At 39.9% G+C, this 25,195-nt stretch overlaps 1 non-coding gene across 1 annotated transcript; it reads right to left on the bottom strand.

Annotated features, from left to right (window-relative positions):
* Positions 1–5,858: 5,858 nt before the first annotated feature.
* Trnas-cga (transfer RNA serine (anticodon CGA)) lies at positions 5,859–5,933 on the bottom strand. The gene has a single exon. It is a non-coding gene; the product is annotated as a tRNA-Ser (tRNA).
* Between the last annotated feature and the right edge of the window lie 19,262 nt (positions 5,934–25,195).

The following is a 25,195-nucleotide window of genomic DNA, read 5'->3' as shown; positions in this document are numbered from 1 at the left end:
TCGCCGTTGTTAGCAAGGTGCTTTGTGTGCATCTGTTTTCTGCAGCTATTTATTCACTTTCAGACCTGGCTGTGAGCTTAGCACACAGAATAAGACGGACAAAAGTCAACAATACAGCATGTGCCAATTTGGAAACCTAAGTTTGGAATATCTATCGAAGACGACCGAAATGGAACACGGTAGATCTTAGAAGGCAGAGAGAGAGAGAGAGAGAGAGACTGCACCCACCATTGTATGTGGGACTGCAGCTCGTATCTGGCTTCCTGATTTCAGAGTTGTTGACTTTCTTGGAAGTAACACAAAGGACAGGAATGCAATCCCTAATATACCAGTCCTCTTCCTCGGAGGCAGTTCGGTAACAATCTCTTGTAAACAAATCTTTAACTGTGATTTGAATGATGAACTTAAACTGAGTGACACGTGCTGTAAAATGAAGGTAACAATGTGTAACCGTACCCCCTCTTTTTACCTTGACTTATATAAATATCGGACTGTTTTGAATGTCGTCTTAACGCTATAATTTATGATTAAGAAGTGCATATCGAAGACTGCGACATGCCGGATGTTTTCTCTTTTCATTGACTCATACAATTATTTGTGGACTGAAAGAGTTTATATCTAACGTTTACAATAGTGACAGTTCTGAAGAACTCATAGTTGTTGTTACCGTACTCACTCTGGTTTTTTCATTTCAGACCATTTATTTTTAATTATCTCTTCTACACTTAGAGCTAATTTTCATCTTAGCAGATTCATGTAACGGATGTTGATACTCATGGTGCAGCCGACGTTCCTTCGACGTTGGCGTAAGTTCTCAGGCAACTAATTTCTAGAACAAGACACAATGCGGCCATGTGACTCCCCATCCACTCAGGTACTAGAGGAAATATGCATGACAGTGACGAGCAGCTACCAACTAAAGAAGGGCAAATTTTTAAAAACACCGGCATATATTGTGCCGACTTTTATAAAGGACATCGGTATTATTGGTCCGGAAGTATCGATATTTCGGTATATCGGTCGATATTTTAAATATTTAAGAGGGTTTTAAAGAATGGTCAGAAGTCACAGAAATTATTAACAAACATTTAAAAATTGACGAATACTTTATTATATCCAACATTATCCAATAAAAGACATACAACGTGCTATAAAATCGCTTAGTTGCCAAAACTAATGAAACCAACAATCCTCACTGATAGACATCAACTGAGCTCTTTGTTTAATAAAGTTCGCTGTCAGTCATCTTCTCTTATCTGGTACAACCAAGTTTAATATGTAAGACACTATTACGAACGAAACTTGACATACTATGCATTTTTTCAGCAATTTCTGACGAAACAGGTACGAAATGATAACTAAACATTTCAGACAACAGAGTCCATTTGAAAGCGGGCTGTCCTATACGCCACGTCGATTTTCATTAAGTTTTGGCCATAAATGTGAATAAAGTTGCGAATTCGATAAATGTACCGGACCACTGTAATATCGATTTAATGACGACTGTGTTTGAGACCAGAGATGTTGGTCAGAGTAACTCAGAGAACAGCAGTAGCAGTGTGTGCTGGACGGTATAGCAGTAATGTTGGTTTATAAAGGCTGGAAGCTCTGTTTAGTGGAAGCTGCCGTTTAGTGGAATTATTGAAAGAAGAGTCTGTAATTGTACGTTTTGAGGAAAGATACTGAACAAATGAGATTATATTAATGGAAGAATAACAAAAGCCAACTTATAAGCTACGTCAATTTTTATTTTGTATTCTTACTGCTAGAACACTGCTTATGGTTGAAGTTTGCTGTGTAGAGATTTTATAATAAAGAACATAGCCCTGTATTATACACTCCTGGAAATTGAAATAAGAACACCGTGAATTTATTGTCCCAGGAAGGGGAAACTTTATTGACACATTCCTGGGGTCCGATACATCACAGGATCACACTGACAGAACCACAGGCACATAGACACAGGCAACAGAGCATGCACAATGTCGGCACTAGTACAGTGTATATCCACCTTTCGCAGCAATGCAGGCTGCTATTCTCCCATGGAGACGATCGTAGAGATGCTGGATGTAGTCCTGTGGAACGGCTTGCCATGCCATTTCCACCTGGCGCCTCAGTTGGACCAGCGTTCGTGCTGGACGTGCAGACCGCGTGAGACAACGCTTCATCCAGTCCCAAACATGCTCAATGGGGGACAGATCCGGAGATCTTGCTGGCCAGGGTAGTTGACTTACACCTTCTAGAGCACGTTGGGTGGCACGGGATACATGCGGACGTGCATTGTCCTGTTGGAACAGCAAGTTCCCTTGCCGGTCTAGGAATGGTAGAACGATGGGTTCGATGACGGTTTGGATGTACCGTGCCCTATTCAGTGTCCCCTCGACGATCACCAGTGGTGTACGGCCAGTGTAGGAGATCGCTCCCCACACCATGATGCCGGGTGTTGGCCCTGTGTGCCTCGGTCGTATGCAGTCCTGATTGTGGCGCTCACCTGCACGGCGCCACGCATACAACCATCATTGGCACCAAGGCAGAAGCGACTCTCATCGCTGAAGACGACACGTCTCCATTCGTCCCTCCATTCACGCCTGTCGCGACACCACTGGAGGCGGGCTGCACGATGTTGGGGCGTGAGCGGAAGACGGCCTAACGGTGTGCGGGACCGTAGCCCAGCTTCATGGAGACGGTTGCGAATGGTCCTCGCCGATACCCCAGGAGCAACAGTGTCCCTAATTTGCTGGGAAGTGGCGGTGCGGTCCCCTACGGCACTGCGTAGGATCCTACGGTCTTGGCGTGCATCCGTGCGTCGCTGCAGTCCGGTCCCAGGTCGACGGGCACGTGCACCTTCCGCCGACCACTGACGACAACATCGATGTACTGTGGAGACCTCACGCCCCACGTGTTGAGCAATTCGGCGGTACGTCCACCCGGCCTCCCGCATGCCCACTATACGCCCTCGCTCAAAGTCCGTCAAATGCACATACGGTTCACGTCCACGCTGTCGCGGCATGCTACCAGTGTTAAAGACTGCGATGGAGCTCCGTATGCCACGGCAAACTGGCTGACACTGACGGCGGCGGTGCACAAATGCTGCGCAGCTAGCGCCATTCGACGGCCAACACCGCGGTTCCTGGTGTGTCCGCTGTGCCGTGCGTGTGATCATTGCTTGTACAGCCCTCTCGCAGTGTCCGGAGCAAGTATGGTGGGTCTGACACACCGGTGTCAATGTGTTCTTTTTTCCATTTCCAGGAGTGTAGTTGAAACAAATCTCAAGGAAGACAACTGTACACAGAAGAGTTACTAAAAATATTTTTGCTATCTTGTCTAAGTGTGAGAACTTTTGGAAAGGTGTATTGTTGTCATGGCTTAATGATGCGCAGTCGAACTTGGACTCTTTGGTCTCATGTATCAGTCGTTAAGATTATTTCTCCATTTTCATTTTTAGTTTCATGACTTTGTGTGTATACTGGCACGGTGAATCGCAAGTTTTATACTGAGACAGTGGCGTATTTACATATAGGCCCACTAAGACAGGCCAAGGGCGGCACCTTAAGGGGGGCGACATTTTTTGCTCTGTACTCATTCTAACCTTTCACGTTTTAAAATAACTGCTCTTACAAACGACAAAGATTTTTTATATTGTTAAACAACTTGCTAGTTTAAATAAGCCTTAAGAATGAAATTCGACAATACAAGCTTGGAAATATACGTAGTTCACTTGGTGACTGAATGGGAATTTCTGTCTGGTATCAACTTCAAGACACAAATGACAACACACCACATCGACTGCCAACAAGACTAATTAAACTTTGAAGACTGTCCTCTATGCCCACAAAAACCGCTAAAATCTTATAAGAATAAGTGGGATAAGAGTCGATCCAGCACACCTCACTGCAAGTAATTGCGGAAATTATTTGCTTTTTAAATTAGAAAGACAGTGCAATGAATATTCAGAACATATTTGATTCCCAGTTAAAATTCCTGCCTCGCGGGACACAGAAACCAAAAAAGGAGTGTCCCGTTTTTTTTTTTTTTGTTTGACAAATTCCAGCCGGCAGGTCTGCTTCTACGGTTCACCGACAACAGAGAAATAGACAACAATGAAATTAAATTATTCTACATTGCCGTTCTTTCATATCACATTACGTCGAGTAATCCGAGTTGGTCAGTTCATCGCTCCGTGTTTAAAGGAAAATTCTTTGTGCTCGTGTGATGTCCTTAGGTTAGTTAGGTTTAAGTAGTTCTAAGTTCTAGGGGACTGATGACCTGAGAAGTTAAGTCCCATAGTGCTCAGAGCCATTTTTTTGTGCACGTGTGCCGTTTTTAAAGTAAAAAGCTTTGTGTTCATGTGCGGTGTGGCATGATTGGAACTGGATGCAGTCTTTCTTTCTTTCCTTTTACAATTTTTTTATTCTGTTTTGCCTGTTGATGACAATTTTGTAAGTTCCTTAACATGAATAACAGTGAAAAAAGCAAACGTACAAAATTAAGTGGGGCGGCATTTCGGAAATTATCAAAGGAAAGACGAGAACGTGAAGCCAATGTTCTAAAAACGCTTGGCAGAGTAGATAAATTTTTCGCAAAAAGTGTTGCAGGTTCGATTTCAAGTTCAAGTAGTACAGATGATATTTCTGTGATGGTTCAAATGGCTCTGAGCAATATGCGACTTAACTTCTGAGGTCATCAGTCGCCTAGAACTTAGAACTAATTAAACCTAACTAACCTAAGGACATCATACACATCCATGCCCCAGGCAGGATTCGAACCTGCGACCGTAGCGGTCGCTCGGCTCCAGAGATATTTCTGTGATTTCGAGTTTCATGAAAAACTAAGAGTCGAGTCAAACGTTACGAAAAGATATAACCTCGTTAGTGATGATCCTGCAGAATGGTATGCCAGTGAATCAACGATCGGCATTATCTTACAACGCGGCATTAATCAAAATTGTAACGGTGATTTTTATAATTCAGGAAGATCAGTGGGTGATAAAACCAGATATTTGAACAAAAATATTTTTTACTGTAACCTTTTAAATGGCGAGTCAACTTCGCATGATTTTCTAATATACTCCTGTAGCACTGGTGCTGTTTTTTGTGCCCCATGTGAATTGTTTGGAGGTAAGACTGCGATTGCTACTAATGGTATTGCAGATTGGAAAAAAATATTTCTAATATTTTATCTCCTAATAAGAATTCACTTGAACACAAAAATTCAGAGTTATCACTCTTCACAAGAAAAAAGTCACTTGGAACAATAGATAACCATTTCGAGTCATACGTTGCGACAGAAAAAATTGTACTTGTGCGGTGTGTTGAAAAGGGTGCTTCCAGTAGTGAAGAAGCTAACAAGTCGTGGACTTCCCCTATGTGGTCACGTTGAAAGAATCCATTAATTACATAATGGTCAATTTATGATATCTCTTGAACTTATAGCCGAGTTTGATCCTTTTCTCGCAGAGCACATTGAACGATACGGAAATCCAGGGCAGCGGCACACAAGTTATCTTTCTTCAACAATCTGTGATGAAATAATAGAGCTTCTTTGTGAACGAATAAAAAGAATTATCATAAGTGTAATAAAACAGGCCAAATATTTCTCTATAATAGTAGATTCTACTGCGGACATTTCACATACTGATCAATTATTTTTCATATTAAGATATGTGAACGAGAATGGTGAACGTGTTGAAGGTTTTTTCCTTCTGTTTTAACCAAACCCAGGATAAAAGTCCGAAAACTTAACTGAGGCCATACTGAAAGTCCACTCTACAAATTCCATTGATATTTCTGACTTAGAGGCCGGTCATACGACAACGCAAGCAATATGTCAGTATGAAACTTCCTGGCAGATTAAAACTGTGTTCCCGACCGAGACTCGAACTCGGGACCTTTGCCTTTCGCGGGCAAGTGCTCTACCAACTGAGCTACCGAAGCACGACTCACGCCCGGTACTCACAGCTTTACTTCTGGAGTATCTCGTCTCGTACCTTCCAAACTTTACAGAAGCTCTCCTGCGAAACATGCAGAACTAGCACTCCTGAAAGAAAGGATATTGCGGAGACATGGCTTAGCCACAGCCTGGGGGATGTTTCCAGAATGAGATTTTCACTCTGCAGCGGAGTGTGCGCGGATATGAAACTTCCTGGCAGATTAAAACTGTCTGCCCGACCTAGACTAGAATTCGGGACCTTTGTCTTTCGCGGGCAAGTGCTCTACCATCTGTGCTACCGAAGCACGACTCACGCCTGGTCTCATTCTGGAAACATGCCCCAGGCTGTGGCTAAGCCATGTCTCCGCAATATCCTTTCTTTCAGGAGTGCTATTCTCCAAGGTTCGCAGGAGAGCTTCTGTAAAGTTTGGAAGGTAGGAGACGAGGTACTGGCAGAAGTAGAGCTGTGAGTACCGGGCGTGAGTCGTGCTTCGGTAGCTCAGTTGGTAGAGCACTTGTCCGCGAAAGGCAAAAGTCCCGAGTTCGAGTCTCGGTCGGGCACACAGTTTTAATCTGCCAGGAAGTTTCATATCAGCGCACACTCCGCTGCAGAGTGAAAATCTCATTCTGGAATATGTCAGTAACCTACACTGGTTTGCGGGCACACAGTGAAGAACGTAATCCGAGAGTGCATTGTGTGCCTTGTGCAGCACATTCTTTGAATTTAGTCGGCACTAGTACTGTCGATAAGCATGTTCATTTTTCATTGTAGTGCAGAACCTTTATAATTTTTTCTCTGCTTCTATACAGCGCTGGGATAAAGTTCTTTCCTTCATGAAACCGGGAATCAAAATGCTACAAAGCTTATCAAAAAGACGTTGGTCAGCAAGAGAAAAGCGTGTGTAAATCTATATGAAAACTGGGAGGGCGTTATCAATTCCCTCACACATATTGACAATAATATGTTTGAAAAACCACTTGTGCGAAATGAGGCTTCAGCTTTATCGAATCAACTCAGCAGACTAGAAACAGTATTCATGATAAGAGGTTGGAAGGACATACTCCAGAAATATAATAGTGTAAATTTGAAATTGCAAAGTGTAAATATCGATACTATAATAGTGCATGAATTATATGAATCACTTGTAGAATTTATTGCATCTATTCGTGGTATGTTCGATTATTATGAAGTTAAATCCATGGGGATTGTGACTGATATAGACTATGAATGTACCTACAGAAGATCACGAAAACGCAATCTTCATGACGACGAAGAAGCGGACTTTGAAGAAATTTTTCTGAGTGGAAGGGAAAAATTTAGAGTGGAAACATTTCTCCCAGTGCTCTACATCGTGTACGCCGAATTAATGAGGAGGGAGGAAAGCTATAGAACATTGGTGGACTCCTTCACAGTTTTCAGTAAACTTAAGAACAGTTCACCTGACGGTATTGCTGAGCGTGCAGCAAAACTCTAAGTGTCATATGAGACAGATTTAGCGCCTTCCTTCCCTCGTGAATGCGTAAATTTCGCAGAACTGCTGAGATTAGTGATATACCAGTCGAAAAGAGTAATTTTTTTTACGAAATGAGAGGTTGCAGCTCGTGTTTGCGAATATTGACATTGCTCTTAGAATATTTCTATGTATGGCACTTAACAAATTGTTCAGCAGAACGCTCGTTTTCGACTCTTAAAAGACTGAAATCGTACCTACGTTCTACGTTGTCTGCGGAGAGATTGAACGCCTTGTCTTCACGTCGAAGCCGACCTCCTAACTGATAACCATCTGAACTATGAAGATATGATCAACGAGTTTTCTGTCGTTAAAGCCAGATGAAAACTTTGCTGACTGGTGAGTTTGTTTACTTATTCATATTAGTTTTAAAAATTTAAGATTATAATGTGATTTTTATTATATCTTAGAGCTCATTCATTGGATTTACAAACTACTTATTACCTGTTTATTTTACAATTGCCGATGGCAGAACGCGCACCTGAACCTCGTTTACGTGCAGACGTGACCGAAGGCACCAGACAGTACTAAACAATACTCGAATGACCCAAGCCGCTCGGCGCTGTACAGTCAAGTCATACTGATACTGTACTATATTACAACTGATGCGTATTCTTGGCTTCTGCTGAAATGAATACTTTTCGCGGAAATATACGTTATTGGAGATTACTCTCAGATGAAAAAGTGTTAATAAATAACGTAGTTCGGTTCTATCGATAAATACGTAAAAGCTTTGCTAATACCATTAGAAAGATCTATGGTGAGAGCAGTAGATGTACCGATACGCAGTACAAAATATAAAATCAAGCGACGACAAGTCGGACACAAAACAAAGTAAATTAAAAATTGTTAAAAAATCTCTGAAAATGCGCGTGCAGTTAGCTGTGATAACGGTAATTTATAATCAAATGAAATAATAATGGTACAGACAGACCTTATAAGATAACTGTATAGAATCTTTGTGGTAATTAATCGTTCTTTTACTTACTGGCGCAAGAAACCAAAAAGACCAACGTTATTACTCACTATTTGCTCTAGTCTCGAAACTAACGCATGCTATGACGGCCATTTCGCATTGCAAGTTAAATATACTGAACTGAATATACTGAACTGAATAAATATACTGAACTGAATAGTCCAGGTGACCAATTGGTCTAACTTTCTGCATGGGGGGACACTGGCTACATGAACCCTACTGAAATATAAAGGACCGCACACAAATGCTGTAGAAATAATTGACGAAATAGTTACACTCGTCAAACAATGCGACAGCAAACCCACCATTATTGCAGGCGATCTCAACTGCAGAATAGACACAGAAAACTATAAAACAAAACTAGTCGTTGAAACCCTAGATAGGCAGATACCTACATACATATGCCACAATGGGAAGAGCACCATTGATATCGCATTAATAAGAGGAGGCATAGAAGGAAGTATTCAACCAATATGGCATGACTCGATTACTCCCATACGAAAGCACATTCCAATGAAGATAAAAATAAATATCGTCACGTCACCGCCAACAAGAAAGACCCACCAAATCACACAAAGAAAAATTGATATAGAAAAATTAACAAACGAGCAAGAACAATTAACAGAAATAGAAACTTTCATAGAGGAAGGAGACCTTGAAAGAGCAACAGACGAAATAGAAGACGTCCTAAAAAATTCAGTGATACAAACAATCCCCAAAACAAGGACGGCCAAAAGATGGTTCGATGCTGAATGCTACAGCAAAAGGAACACTGTTCTCAGAATCCTCCACAGACTAAGAAACCAGCATGACGAGGAAACAGACAAACTGTACGTAGAAGAGAGGAGAATCTACAAAAAACTAATAGAAGAGAAGAAAAAAAGAATACATAGAAAGTGAGGCAAAAAGAGAAGCGGATGAAGCAGAGAAAGACTCATACATAGCAGCAAGACCAAGAAAAATGGCTCATACACCAAATATAGACCTGAAGGAATGGGAAGACCACTTCAGTAAGATACTGAACAAACAAGGACTCAAAACACCGCCAAAGAAAGAGAAACAACATCAAACTAAGGAAAAAGACAATACATGGGAACCCCTAAATGAAGATGATGTGAAAGAAGTAATAAAAGCACTGAAGAACAAGAAAGCAGCAGGACCTGATAATATATACAATGAACACATAAAAGATGCAAAAGAGGCCCTCCAACACATATGGACCAAACTGTTTAACAAATGCCTGGAACTTGGAAGAATTCCGACACAATGGAGACTCTCGACAATAAAGTTCTCTACAAAGGTATTGGAGACCCAATGGACCCAAAGAAGTACAGAGGCATAGCCCTGGAAAATACTCAATTCAAGATGTTTTCGAAGATAATAACACAAAAAATCCAAGCCTCTGTGGACAGTCATCTCCCAGAACGACAAATGGGTTTCAGATCTGGAAGATCAACACTTACGGCAGTCAGGCTTCTTCTAAACAACATCGATGATGCTCTACAAAAGAAACAAATGTTCTACACAGTGTTCATAGACTTTACCAAAGTCTTTGACCTATTGGAAAGAGAGCTCATAGTCCGAAAACTGGAAAACACAATGGGAGAAGATAGCGTATGGGCAAGAATAATCAAATCAATCCTCGAATACAATTTAATTACAATATCAGACAACCTCTCTTTTTCGAACCCCATTCTGCAATCGAACGGAGTCTTACAGGGTGACCCAATGAGCCCTTTGCTATACATTCTTGCCACTGAAGAAGTACTCCGAATTGGAGAAAATGAAGATGTGTATGTATATGCATACGCTGACGACATAACCGTAGGTTCAACAGATACACAGAAGCTGCAGAGAATCATTGAGAAAATAGACAGATGGTGCAGTGAACACAAACTACACATAAACATAGCAAAGACAGAAATGTTAATTTTCAGAAAAGGAGGCAAAACACCCAAGAATGCGGAAATCAGTATCAGAGGACAAAAAATAAAAATCTCATCGGACTTTAAATACCTAGGAGTGACATTGCAGCCAACAGCCAAATGCTTCACAAAACATACAACAGAACGTGCAGCCCAAGGAATAATAGCAATACAGGACATCAAGAACATCCGCCTACTCAGTCTAGAAACGGCCATGACATTATTCAACGCAAAAATCTTGCCAATCCTGGCCTATGGGATGGAGGTTATATGGGACCACCTGACAGAAAAAAATCTAGAAACACTAGAAAAGGTAAAATCGACCTATCTAAAAAGAGCACTAGGTCTCTCAAAGACAACAAGATCTAGACTAGTGTACCTGCTAACGAGAGAGACATTCCTAATTGAAGACATCAGACTTCGATATATGTTGCCACACACCAGGGCTTCCAGAAAGCAACTGAAGATCATGGAGGACAAACGAGAAAAAATATGGTCGGAGTTTTACGGCACCGAAGCAATGACGAACCGCTCATGGACAGCACCAAACTTCGAACAGCGACATGTTGTAACTAGACTTTCTACTCACGGCTTTTATCATCTAATCTGCAAAAACAAAACTTATCACGACCCAACCGCAACATGTGTATGTGAACTGTGTAACGAAGCCTGTGAACGATATCACATAGAACTGTGCAGTAAAAGAGTGAAATCGATAAATAAATATGCAAAAATGTAAAATGTAAATGTAAAATATTAAGCAAAGTAACTGTATATGGCTATTTGGCTGCAATTTTATTAAATAAAAAAAGACTATATTACACAGACCTACGATGGAAAAACTTTTTTGCTGAAAACTCCTTATTCTTATGTTTTTTAGTGTGGGAAATCCAAATACGATACTTAAAAGACTGTATCACCCACCATATCTTCACATTTTAGTTAAAGTTATTAAATTAAGCCATTTTTAGAATAAAACAGCTTTCATATAGTTAAAAAATTTTAAAAAGGATGTCCTAATGAATGTAGATGACGTTGGTAGCACTGCTGAAAAACATTTGCTGGCATAAAAAGGTCGATTCTTTGTTTGTGTTAACAGATGGTGTTTCGTTTACTGATATTACTGATCATAATTCGAAAAATAAGAAGGCGATAAGTTACCCTAACTTTCCGTCCGCCATCCGACCAGTAGGGCATGGTGTAGATTTCCCAGTTTCTGAACCACCAGATGATTTAAATTCTATTTTAACAGAAGTATTTTCCGATGTACAATGTGATTTAGATGAAGCAGATGATGATGAATTCCATTATAATACAGAAAGTATAGAGCCCAAATTGTTTACTCAGACCGAGCTTAACGATTTGGTTAGGGATCAGGGCTTACCGAAAGAAAAAGCTGAATTGCTTGGCTCTAGATTAAAAGAAAAGAGCTTATTGGCAGTTGGAACCAGCATATACATGTATAGAAAGAGAGAGCAGCAATTTTCCAAGTTTTTTGAACAAGGTGATTTAGTGTACTGCTCAGACATCCCTGGTCTGATGAATGAGTATGGTATTGAAGACAGAAAGGAAAAGTGGAGGCTGTTTATTGATTCATCTGCATCTACATGGATACTCTGCAAATCATATTTAAGTGCCTGGCAGAGGATTCATCGAACCACCTTCACAATTCTCTATTATTCCAATCTCGTATAGCGCGCGGAAAGAACGAAGACTTATATTTTTCCGTACGTGCTCTGACTTTCCTTATTTTATAGCGGTGATCGTTTCTCCTTATGTAGGTCAGTGTCAACAAAATATTTTCGCATTCGAAGGAGAAAACTGGTGACTGGAATTTCGTGAGAAGATTCCATCGCAACAAAAAACCCCTTTCTTTTAATGATGTACAGCCCAAATACTGTATCATTTCAGTGACACTCTCTCCCATATTTCGCGGTAATACAAAACGTGCTGCCCTTCTTTGAACTTTTTCGATGTACTCCGTCGGTCCTATCTGATAAGGATCCCACACCGCGCAGCAGTATTCTAAAAGAGGACGGACAGGCGTAGTGTAGGCAGTCTCCTTAGTAGATCTGATACATTTTCTAAGTGTTCAGCCCATAAAACGCAGTTTTTGATTAGCCTTCCCCACAACATTTTCTCTGTGATCCTTCCAATTTAAGTTGTTCGCTATGGTAATTCCTAGGTATTTAGTTGAATTTACGGCCTATGTATTTGACTGATTTGTCGTGTAATCGAAGTTCAATGGCTTCCTTTTAGCACTCATGTGGATGACTTCACATCCAAAACTAGTTTAAAGGCTGAAACTTACTGGCAGGTTAAAACTGTGTACCGGTTAAAACTGTGTACTCGGGACCTTTGCCTTTCGCGGACAAGTGCTTGGTAGAGCACTTGCCCGCGAAAGGCAAAGGTCCCGAGTTAGAGTCTCGGTCCGGCACACAGTTTTAATCTGCCACGAAGTTTCATATCAGCGCACACTCCGCTGCAGAGTGAAAATCTCATTCTAGTTTAAAGGCTGCTTTATTACACAATGTTAACATGTATGCATCTATAGCTGTTGGACATCCTGTACATATGAAAACCGAAATAGTGCTAAATAAAATAGGCTATTCTGCTCATGCTTCGATGATATGCGGCGATCTAAAAGTAACATGCGTGCTCCTTGATCAACAAGGTGGCTTTACCAAGTTTCCATGTTTCTCGTGTGAATGGGACAGCAGGGCTAGGGATCAACACTGGTGCAGAAAGTACTGGCCTCTGAGGGAATCTTTAAAACCTGGTGAGAAGAACATTCTACGCAGAAACCTTGTAGATCCAAAAAAAAACGTACTCCTACCACCTCTACATATAAAGTTAGGCCAAATGAAACAGTTTGTAAACACTTTGCCTAAAGATGTACCATGTTTTAATTATCTCTGCCAAACGTTTCCACACCTTTCAGAAGCTAAACTAAAAGAAAGCGTCTTTGTCGGACATGACATTAGAAAATTGATGGTTGGTGTTAACTTTGAATGCACAATGGCGTTAAATGAATAAGAAGCATGGGTATCATTCAAGCAAGTCGTTATAAAGTTCTTAGGTCGTTAGAAAGACCTAGAATATGTTTCTGTTACAGCTACACTGTTAAAAAAGTTTAAAATTTTAGGATGTTTAATGAGCCTGAAATTTCACTTTTTGAACAGTCACCTCGATTACTTCCCTGACAATGTGGGAGATGTTAAGTGAGGAGGAAGGAGAGCGTTTTCACAAGGACATTAAAGTGATGGAAAAACGCTACCAAGGCCGCTGAAACACCAACATGTTGGGGGACTACTGTTGGTCATTTCACCGAGAAGTTCAGCAAGCGACTCATCGTAGAAAAAGCTACACAAGAAGCTTCAAAGAAAAAAGAGAAAGAAAATACAAACCAATTCCAGCTGACAAGCTCTATTAACACATGTCATTGTTTTAAGTAGCTTACTGTAAATACAAATCATGTTTATGTTGTAACAAAGCGTTTCATTTATTTCCCCATTTACCGTATAGCATAGGATTTTTATACCATATAGTAAAAGGCATATTGCTCGAAAGCTATGGGTGATACAAAAAAACTAAGGCTAGATTTGGATTCCGCTCATAAAAATCTATAAAGATCAGCTATCAAAGTAAAAAAAAAAGTTTCTAAAAAAATTCGTTGGCCTGTGTTATTGTAAAAATGTACAATGTGTGCTACATAATGCAAAACTGAAAGGGCTTATAATGGACTCTTCACACGTACAATGCACAAACTGTGTGCGAAAAGTGCATTTTAAGTGTAGAACAATCTGGACGCTAAAGTAGCGGCAGTAGGAGGTCAAAATCTTTGAACAAACAAAAGACAAATCCACGAACTGTGTATGTGGAAAAAGCAGTGAGCGCAAGCACAGCATGGAATAACTATGATACACAGAAAAGACTGTGAATCTATAAATAGTACGTAAATTTATGGATAAAGTCTGTAGCGTGTGGAAATGTCTAAGTATTAATGTGAAGTTTCACGTACAAAACAATGATGTGCAGTGTACAAAACTGTTGAAATATCACCTGCAGAAAAGTGTTAGATGTACTGTCAAACTGCGGAATCCAAATACGGCAGTGAGTAACGGGAAAACACCGAGTTTCTGAACGCTTAAAATGACAGGTGGACACAACAGAAAATCCTAACTTAACACGACGACTGTATGAACGCTCTGGGAAGTGGAAATGCAATGCGTGTGTGACGGGAGGTGTTGACAAGCTATGAGCTGTGCATTTATTAAACAGTCTAATCCTAGGTGCTGTAAACTGCTGTACTAGTGACATCAAAAACAAAGTACATACACAAACAACAAGAAAGTGACACATGTGACTGATGAGTGATTGTGAAATGACCAAAACATTATTTCAGCTTATATGTACATATATCTTCATGACAAGAAAGCTGATGCGTGGTGGACTTGTTTCATGTTTGCTTCGTGGGGACGCCATGACGGAGGCGTCCAACAGCTGATCAGCGCGCGGTGGGAGGGACCCGCAACTACGACAACGATGCGCCGCTGTCCGGCGTTCAACGACGGGCGGCAGGACTCGAGGTCCTGATTGGTTGCCCAGCGTTCCAGCGGCACAGAACAACTAAGTCAACCGACGAGAGCATTGTCATAAATTCTTATAAAAACTATGTAAAATACTGCAACCCAGAATTATTGGTATATTCTGCAGTATTGACTGCGAGATACATGAATGCAAAGGTTTTTGTGCTATATGTATCTCCTAAAAACTTTCTTACATTTGTAAAGTGGATGTGTATCGAAAGTTGATGCACTAGAAAAGTAAAAGAACTTAGTAAAATTAACCATCAATTGCATATTTTCTTATTGTTTACCCGATAAAATGAATCAAATATGTAACTTGTAATATTTGTATAAAGCTGTTTACTGTAAAAATGATCGTCTACAGATCACGTGAATCAAATGATAACATCATTCACAGCCAATACTTGATAGTAAACGGAGTGTGAACAGTTAGAAGACTCCGGGCGGAGTTTTCTTAAACCGGTTTTTTCCCGTCGCCCGTAACCTGAATAGGGGAGTAAAGCTATTGTTTACCGGGATTGTTCAATCATACCAAGCTGTTCTCACCCGTTCGTAGTGTAAGGGCGTAACGTAGAGCAATGCCCATAGTCGAAATAGATGAAACCTCGTAAAAAGGGGAAATGTTCTTTGTAATAAAATGAATGTAAATTATCAGGCATTGTAAAGTTATATAAACTGTATATATATGCATATGCGTAAAAAACGAAAGAGATGTAAAGTGACATGTGTCTAAAAACATACGTGTGAGAAGTAACGTGTTATTATAAAGATGGTATGACTGTTCGCAAACCGCAAGTGTTTTTTTCGCCCATTCATACCAGGGGCCCTTGTACCGATACGCACTATAAAATATTTAATCGTGCGAGAACAAGTCGGACACAAAACAAAGTAAAATAAAAATTGTAAAAAACTCTGAAAATGCGAGTGTAATTAGCTGTCATAACGGTAATTTATGTCATTGTTCTCTTACTCGTTGGCGCAAGAAACCAAAAAGACCAGCATTATTACTCACTCTTTGCTCTAGTCTCGAAGCTAACGCACGCTATAGCGGCCATTTTGGGTTGTAAGTTGTAAATTTTAAACAAAATATGGTAATTTATGCCGATTGTGCATTTTTCTTTCATATGCATAGTGACTTTCATGCAGATATAAAAATATTATTTGTAAGGTGTTCAGCACACAACAAGAACAACCGACCATTCTTGACAGACATCTTGTTTAGGAATAATTTCATTGCGTTGCGTCATCAACGGACGCCTTAAAAGACTCACATCATAACTATCAAGGAAAAGAAAGTGAATATATTAATTTAAGTCGCATTAAAGTAAAGACTAAGAACATTCAGTTCAGACATTGGCCGCTTCTCGGCGAAACAAAGATTATTACGTTTAAGGAAAGGGACAAACTTTCTTTAATTGAAAAGATTCTGTTAATTAAATTTCGCTGCAGTGAACATACTCTGCAGAAATATTTTAATGTGATAACACGAATTACAATCCCTGAGATTATGTTTACGTTTTTTTTTTCCAGTATAAACGCTCCACGAAAGACATCACTTTTAACAAATTCTAAAAGCGCCTCGAGCAATCCTATATTGACAAGGCGGTGAGTCGGGTGCTGTTAAATAATCAGAGCTCAGAGAACTATTTTACGCAAGTACAGATTCCGGTCCCTCACCTTATCGTCATTCATTCTTGTGTCCGCTCGGCCAAATAAGAGCTCTATTCACGCTCTTGCCGGGCGTAAATATCAGTAATGTTAAGCGGTAAGATCTTCTTACACTCTTTTCGGCACATTCGTTGTGTACAAAGTAAGTATATTTGAGATAGTGTCCGGACCCGGGCGGTAGCGGTACATACCTGCAGTACAAAACTGTTCCCCCTTACATGGACTAAAGGTATTGTGTACACTTATTATGCAGCCTCTAGTTACACAGACCCTAATGCTTTACACGTTAACCATTAGATTATAAAGCAAATTTGATTTTTACACACTAGTCTGTTAAATTATGTAATAGCAAATCCAGGTCTGTGTTTGGTCCTCTGTATTTAGTTATTAGTTCGTTCATCAAAATCTCTATTTCATTTTCGTTTCTTACGCTTTCCTATGGATTCACGTATTAATACCGAACGTGTTTTTTTTCTCTGCCACACATTCAGGTTATTAGATCGTAAAACGACAGTTTAATTGTAATTTTGAATGCATCTCTGTTGAAGTATGTATTAATTTATAAAGTATGACACGTTCGCTTCAATTTTTAGATCGTAACACAACTTTTTCAGTTTCATTTTTAACGGTTTCGTGTAAAAGAACATATTAAAAGTGAATGTATAACAAAACTCTGCTGAATTTTTAGGCCATAAAAAGTCATTTTCCTTGGGTTCGTTTCTATTGTCTTTCGACAGAAGAATATGTTAACGCAATGCAGTTTTAAGTTTGTCGTACCCGCTGCCGTACACCAAGTACAGTTCATGAACCATATACACTTTGATTCACTGTGACTAGACCGCTGACAGTCCTTGAGAACAACAAATAGCAGAGTACGGAAACAGCTCACTTAGCTCCCACATAAAACGGCAATTGTGAAGTGATCGGATAATAGTTATTATTTAAAACATGTTTTTTTGGGGCGGGCGCATATAATATGGAGTTCCTAATGGCGCAAAATTTTTTAATCCGCCACTGTACTGAGAAGCGTTTTATGAAAGCTGGTAAGACACCGTCTTGCATTGCACATCGCAAGTACGACAAATGAAATTGTCAGTCACATAATTATTCCTAATAGCAGTAAGTTGCACAGCAGAAGAGCGTCCAATACGCACAGGCGGGCCAAGAAATTTAATTACCAACGAAGTTCATGTCCTGTGTAAGGTACAGTGATTGTACAGTGTATTTGTGAAAATAATATCGTATTAGTTCAGAACCTTAGTATCAGTAGAACATAGCACTAAAGTGCTACCTAGAGAATTTTCAAGCAATTTTATCAAAAATTCATATGCGTTAATTTTTATGTTCTTTTGCTGTGTAATTACAATAACACTTCTGGTATAGCGATTGGTTGCAAGACTAAAGATAAAGATTAGCAGTATTCAGGGCCAACATTTTAATCTGAGCGATTTTGTTTTGCAGTCAGATGGTATATGTAAATTTAATTGAAAACGGATTGCTTTCTCGCAGACGAATTCTTTGATGTATCGGCTAGTCTGGATTTCGCACCGGATAGCGAGAGCTCCAATATTTCCGTTCAATATTAATTTTTCACTTAGTTCTGTTGCCCTGCATTGAGATTTACATATTTCTATGTCACAATAGGTTTTACACATTTATCAGATACCAACTTGACACATACGAACACGAATGTAAGTACAGAAGAAACTTTCACCATACGCAATGTTATAATAATAAGAAACCACTCAGTTACAAACAAAAAATAAATTGTATTACCTTAAAAGTTAGCTCTTGTCATTCTTCCACAACATCTTTCCTCAAAATATATTATTACAAAATCATTTTTAAATAATACTGCCTCCACTACACAGCTGACCAGGTTCTATGCTTTTCAACCGACTTCATTGCCAGGCTGTCGAACACACAATGCTATTGCTACTCTCTGAGTTACTGCTCTGACCAACATCTCTGGTCTCAAACAATTACAAAGAATATCGTTACACAGTTAGTGCAGAGGTTGAATACATTTATCAAATTCGCAATTTCATTCACATTTAAGGCAAAAACTTCCCGAAAATCATCTTTGCAAATAGTACAGCCTACTTTTACATTTTCCATTAAACCCCAGTGCAGTTATGTGTGTGGTTTTTGTGCTGAATATACGTTACTTTCACAGTGCGCGTATCTGTTCTTTTTCAGGTAGCAAAGGGGTAAGAGAAGCGCACATTGTACCTTATAGTTGGGAGCAGGGAGTGAGTGATAATTTCCACCAGTCTCATACAGTACTGTCATCAAATTTGTGTTCTCTGCACACTGTATCTATCGTTTGCGATGGTAGAAATGACACATGGCTGTAACAAGCTTTCATGAATATTCAGTATAGATACATTCACGTTCAAATCTGGTGTTCGTTTGTAGTATTGAGTATAGTATTGAGTATGAGATTAAACTAAGTCAATTGTAAGACATTTACCATCGGATTGCAAAGATTGATAGTTGGAATGGGCAAGAAATCTGCTAATGAGAAACAGTGCATATGAATCGAGAAAAGACAAACAATAAAAATATTGCTTGCGATATTCTATATTAATTATCTACCAATCAATATATCGATAATGTAAAGATTGCCGAATTATATATCGTTAACGTTCCTACGAAGTATCGATATATTTATGTATCGATATTTTTTGTTTATCCCTACGATCAAGTACTGGTGTGTCCATACCCATAATCACAGCGCTACCACAGTGAAAGAACTCTCAGAAAAATATCCAAGCAAATAAGAACGCTCAGGGCAAAGAGATTAAGAATGCGTGATACGGCATTCTTACAAGGAGAAAACTGAGAATTTTAAATGGGGATCTGGTCCAATTGTATTTTGTTCAGTGGAATTCTCAAACACAAAAGTTATTATCAGTAAAAATGTATAATGCTTAACCAAAGAAACATAATATAACAAATACTATACACAGTTAGTAATGTTAGTTTTAATGTTATAGCAAGGGAAAAAACCTTCCTGTTTTAAATTCCTCTTAACACTAATTACTTCAGAATTAAAAACGAATGTAAGAGCAAATATGTTCGCCACATATATACAGATAATTTTTCGCTGGTGGTCAAGTATACAACGAATTAAAAAGTTTTGGTGGTTGATCGATGAGCAGAGGGGATTAACTTGAGTTAGTTCTTACATACAAATCAAGGCCACAGTATATCAGCAGACTTATGTAATGACAGATGACATGACAGACCGAATTCGGGAAGCGTGCAGGACGCAACTGGATGAAGACATATTTCGGGATACAGAAAGTACACGAAGACAGGACACAGCACAGAAATATACTTAGGAAATTGAGGAACGCACTATACATTGGTAAGGCAGAACGTTATGACCGGCCACTATATATATATATATATATATATATATATATATAGTGGCTGGGCCAAATATCTCACGAAATAAGTATCAAACGAAAAAACTAGCAAAGAACGAAACTTGTCTAGCTTGAAGGGGAAAACCATATGGCGCTATGGTTGGCCCGCTAGATGGCGCTGCCATAGGTCAAACGGATATCAGCTGCGTTTTTTTAAATAGCAACCCCCATTTTTATTACATATTCGTGTAGTACGTAAAGAAATATGAATGTTTTAGTTGGACCACTTTTTTCGCTTTGTGGTAGATGGCGCTGTAAAAGTCACAACCATATGGCTCACAATTTTAGACGAACAGTTGGTAACAGGTAGGTTTTTGAATTAAAATACAAAACGTAGGTTCGTTTGAACTTTTATTTCGGTTGTTCCAATGTGATACATGCTCCTTTGTGAACTTATCATTTCTGAGAATGCATGCTGTTACAGCGTGATGACCTGTAAATACCACATTACTGCAATAAATGCCCAAAATGAAGTCCGTCAACCTCAATGCATTTGGCAATACGTGCAACGACATTTCTCTCAACAGCGATTAGTTCGCCTTCCGTAATGTTCGCAAATGCATTGACAATGCGATGACGCATGTTGTCAGGCGTTGTCGGTAGATCACGATAACAAATATACTTCAACTTTCCCCACAGAAAGAAATCCGGGGACGTCAGATCCGGTGAACATGCGGGCCATGGTATGGTGCTGCGACGACCAATCCACTTGTCATGAAATATGCTATTCAATACCGCATCAACCGCACGCGAGCTCTGTGCCGGACATCCGTAATGTTGGAAGTACATTGCCATTCTGTCATGCAGTGAAACCTCTTGTAGTAACATCGGTAGAACATTACGTAGGAAATCAGCATACTTTGCACCATTTAGATTACCATCGATAAAATGGGGGCCAGTTATCCTTCCTCCCATAATGCCGCACCATACATTAACCTGCCAAGGTCGCTATGTTCCACTTGTCGCAGCCATCGTGGATTTTCCGTTGCCCGGTTAACGGTACCGCTGTTGGTGAGTGACGCTTCGTCGCTAAATAGAACGCGTGCAAAAAATCTGTCATCGTCCCGTAATTTCTCTTGTGCCCAGTGGCAGAACTGTACACGACGTTCAAAGACGTCGCCATGCAGTTCCTGGGGCATAGAAATACGGTACGGATGCAATCAATGTTGATGTAGCATTCTCAACAACGACGTTTTTGAGATTCCCGATTCTCGCACAATTTGTATGCTACTGAAGTGCGGATTAGCCGCGACAGCAGCTAAAACACCTACTTGGGCATCATCATTTGTTGCTGGTCGTGGTTGACGTTTCACATGTGGCTGAACACTTCCTGTCTCCTTAAATAACGTAATTATCCGGTGAACGGTCCGGACAGTTGGATGATGTCGTCCAGGATACCGAGCAGCATACGTAGCGCACGCCCGTTGGGCATTTTGATCACAATAGCCATACATTAACACGTTAACGACGTTTTTCCGCAATTGGTAAACGATCCATTTTAACACGGGCAATGTATCACGAAGCAAATACCGTCCGCACTGGCGGAATGTTACGTTATACCACGTACTTATACGTCTGTGACTATTACAGCGCCATCTATCACAAAGCGAAAAAAGTGGTCCAATTAAAACATTCATATTTCTTTACGTACTACACGAATATGTAATAAAGAATGGGTGTTCCTATTTAAAAAAAACGCAGTTGATATCCGTTTGACATATGGCAGCGCCATCTAGCGGGCCAACCATAGTGCCATCTGGTTTCCCCCTTCACGCTAGACGAGTTTCGTTCTTTGTAGTTTTTTCGTTTGATGCTTATTTCGTGAGATATTTGGCTCGGTCGCTATCAATGGACCACCCTGTATATATAGTGTAACAGATTTTTTCGGCCAATTTCGGCTGAAAAAATGCGGAATTTGTTGTGGACATCGTGCTATTTTCCCGTTTCAGTTTCAGCCCTTATAGTGTCATGAAGTTCTGGTAGTTGGCGGCGCTATACGCATCCTTGAAAATGGCGTGTGTAACGGAGGTGCGTTCCAAGCAGAGAGCTGTCAGTGAGTTTCTTATAGAGGAAAACCAGAGCTTCGCAGATATTCGTAGGTCCTTGCAGAATGCCTGTGGAGATGCGGCAGTGAACAAAAGCACAGTGAATCGTTGGGTGAGGCATCTATCATCATCGCAACAAGGTTGCTGCCAGCTCGTCGCTCGCAGCTGTGAGTCCAGAAACGCTCGAACGTGCGGACATTCTCATTCGAGGTGATCGACGTATCTCCATCAAGCACCTCGCTGCTCAACTGAACGACCCTGCGCGGACTGTTCTTCCTCATCCACTCTACAGCTCCGATTCCACAACTTCCGACTTCCATCTGTTTGGACGTTGACTCCGACGTCGACCAGTAGAGTGATACCGTGATGGGGTACAAGCCCTCCCACTAAGGTGGCGTAAGGCGGTCGCATTGAATTGGTTGTCAGATTACGGTGAAATATAGGGTTTTGTAGCCACAAGAGTGGGGAATAATGTGTTGTGTTGGAATCCTGAATAAAACCAGTTTGCTTTCAGAAAAAAACTGCTGCATTACTTATTGAACGCCACAAATGTATAGTTTGCAACAAACGTCTGGGGAGACAGATCTCGTCTCATTATTAGTTTCCCCTTGGGAGGCGGCTGCAGTATGAGTTGCCTGTAATCCAGTCATTTGCTCCGCGTGAAAGGGTGTAGGCCGAGGAAAATTAACGTTCTTGATGTGCTTCTAAAATATGTTTTTCATCTTAGTGATTTTCAAGAATAAAACCTTCAGAATGAGTGTTTCTATCAATTTACTGGATTAGGTAGTGTGCAGCACGCCTGGTTAGTACAATCCGTTAGTTCCGTGAAATCTCATTGTCCCAGAGCTGACGAATTGAGTAAAAAAGACTACGTGTGTCACCAGGAAGCTTCGGGGAACATGTTGCCTTTAACCAAAATTGTTCCCCATGACGTCATCCATCACCCATAGACGTTAGATGCGGAGGCCCTGAAACACCCTGTATACGTATTAATACTAAAGAGCGCGATCAAAATGCAAAATGCTTCACCCTTGTCTGAGAACCCTGTTAATGATGAAAGGTAATGCCAGCTCTGTGCATAATTAACACTATTGTTGCGGTTTCACATAGTATTTTTAAGGTGTGTATTAAATGGAATGGCTGTTCTCTTTTCTTCGTTATGCACAACAGTGTTTCTCTATTAATTTTATCGAAGTCATTTTTCAGATCAACAAATGCGAACTCTATCTCTCGATTAAATTATCTATTTCATCACAAGTACTGCTTCAGTGTCGTTCTCCTTCTACAGAATCCCATTTGTTCTTTATTTAATAAACACCCTAATTTTAGTTTTAATCCGCTGTTCAGGAATCTAGCGCAAGTTTTATATGCTACGAACAGCAAACCAATACCTCTATAATTTTGGCATTTACTTCTTCTCCTTTTTTAAACAACGATATAACTTCAGCTTGTTGTTATGCTCCTGATTTGATACTTCTTTTCGAACACATGTTGAATAGATTTAGCAGCCTCAAGCGGAGAGACATTCGTTGTTTACGATGTCCATCCTCGCGAGGTTATGTATTTCATTTCCCCATTTTTTGACTGCCTATCTGCATTCAAAAGAAATTCACAATGTTCGATCATCGCCACTGTTCGATGCTTTTTATCTGTACTGTTTTTATGTCTGACTTGTTAAACGTTTTCAAGATTTTATAGACAAGTCCGTATCTTCAGTGGACTTCGTTTTCGATTATACTTCAGACCGTCCCCAAGATTCTTGGTGGACATCTCAAGACACACTGTACAATACAGTTCTAGTTTTTAAACATTATGTCATCTCTAACGCAAAAACCAAAGATTTCAGTACTGATAACATCTCAAAAAATACGTAAGTATATTTAAAATTAGAAATTCAAGAAAACATTTATTCCATATTACAGCTTAGAAAGTAGTTTAATATTCACTCTCATACAAAGATAATATTCCTTTCGTTAAGCCCTTATCAAGTCGTAAAAACTAGTAGTTTCTATTGATATCGAAGCTGCAAAACCGACCAGAAACTTTTGTGAAAAGAAGTGTTAGTATTAGAGAACTTTGCTTTTTGAAACTAATTTTGTGCCTTCTTCCCACTTAAAATTCTGAAGTTTACGAGTTTTTTTTTCAGTTTACAGCAGATTCCAGGGAATTTGAAGTTCTCGTTAAAAAAGGAAACAAATGCTTGTCAAGAACAGTTTTGTGGTTTGTATTTCTTATGAGATATTTCCGGTACTGTTATTGTCTGACACATAACATAGAACTTTATCTGATCAGTCAGTACTTCTCTTCGAAATGTGGTATTTCATTGTCAACGAATACTGTTTAGAGAGTTGTAAATATCTATAAGAGTAGCGAAACTATCTTTTCCCTCCAGCTGGACTACTTCAGTACACCGATAATCTCTGTTGTACACCCTACAAGTTACAAGCTACTGTGCGTGGTTTTGAACCACAGGAGAAAAGTATTGGAAGACGTAACCTGCACGTCGAGGCTGCATGTTGATTTAACAGATAACTAACTGACCAATGAAGGAAAGGACAAACAAATAATTTTTATGTCTTCTTACTTTCTGCAGTATTTGTGTTCATTTTGGTAGCGAAAAGACAGTGACCTGAACTCGATGTCATGATGCTTTCATTAAGCATTTCTCCAGCTTTTCCTTGGATCTAATGCTCGTGTGAAGTGTTAATCGACCTGTTGCCATAGCCCACAAAAAATAAAAAAGGACACTTGTGTTTGAAATTACATTTTTGCGAGTACTAGTAATCTCATGATACACCGAGTGCAATGGCTCCGAATTATGGAATGGGGAACGTAACAGATCACCAAATGTGAAAGTGGCTGAAATACGGCATGAAGTTAAGGTACTGCACCATTCAGAAATGGACCTCCAAAAGAGCTACACAACTTCCTTGGTTAATTTGATAAACTATGAATTAAGACATATAGGCACATCGCATATGTATTAGTAAGATACAGTGGACTATTACATAATGACTCAGAAATAAGGCATACCTTTCGTGAACCGGGATTGTGTCTTGTGATGTGAGCTTCGTTCGCAGATGGGAATTCTTTGCGTACACAGATGAAGTCGTTAACGT

This window comes from Schistocerca cancellata, chromosome 9 (genome assembly GCF_023864275.1).
Source record: "Schistocerca cancellata isolate TAMUIC-IGC-003103 chromosome 9, iqSchCanc2.1, whole genome shotgun sequence".
In the NCBI taxonomy this organism is placed as follows: Eukaryota; Metazoa; Arthropoda; class Insecta; order Orthoptera; family Acrididae; genus Schistocerca; species Schistocerca cancellata.
The sequence above is the reverse complement of the archived record's forward strand: the minus strand, read 5'-3'. Positions and strand labels throughout refer to the sequence as shown.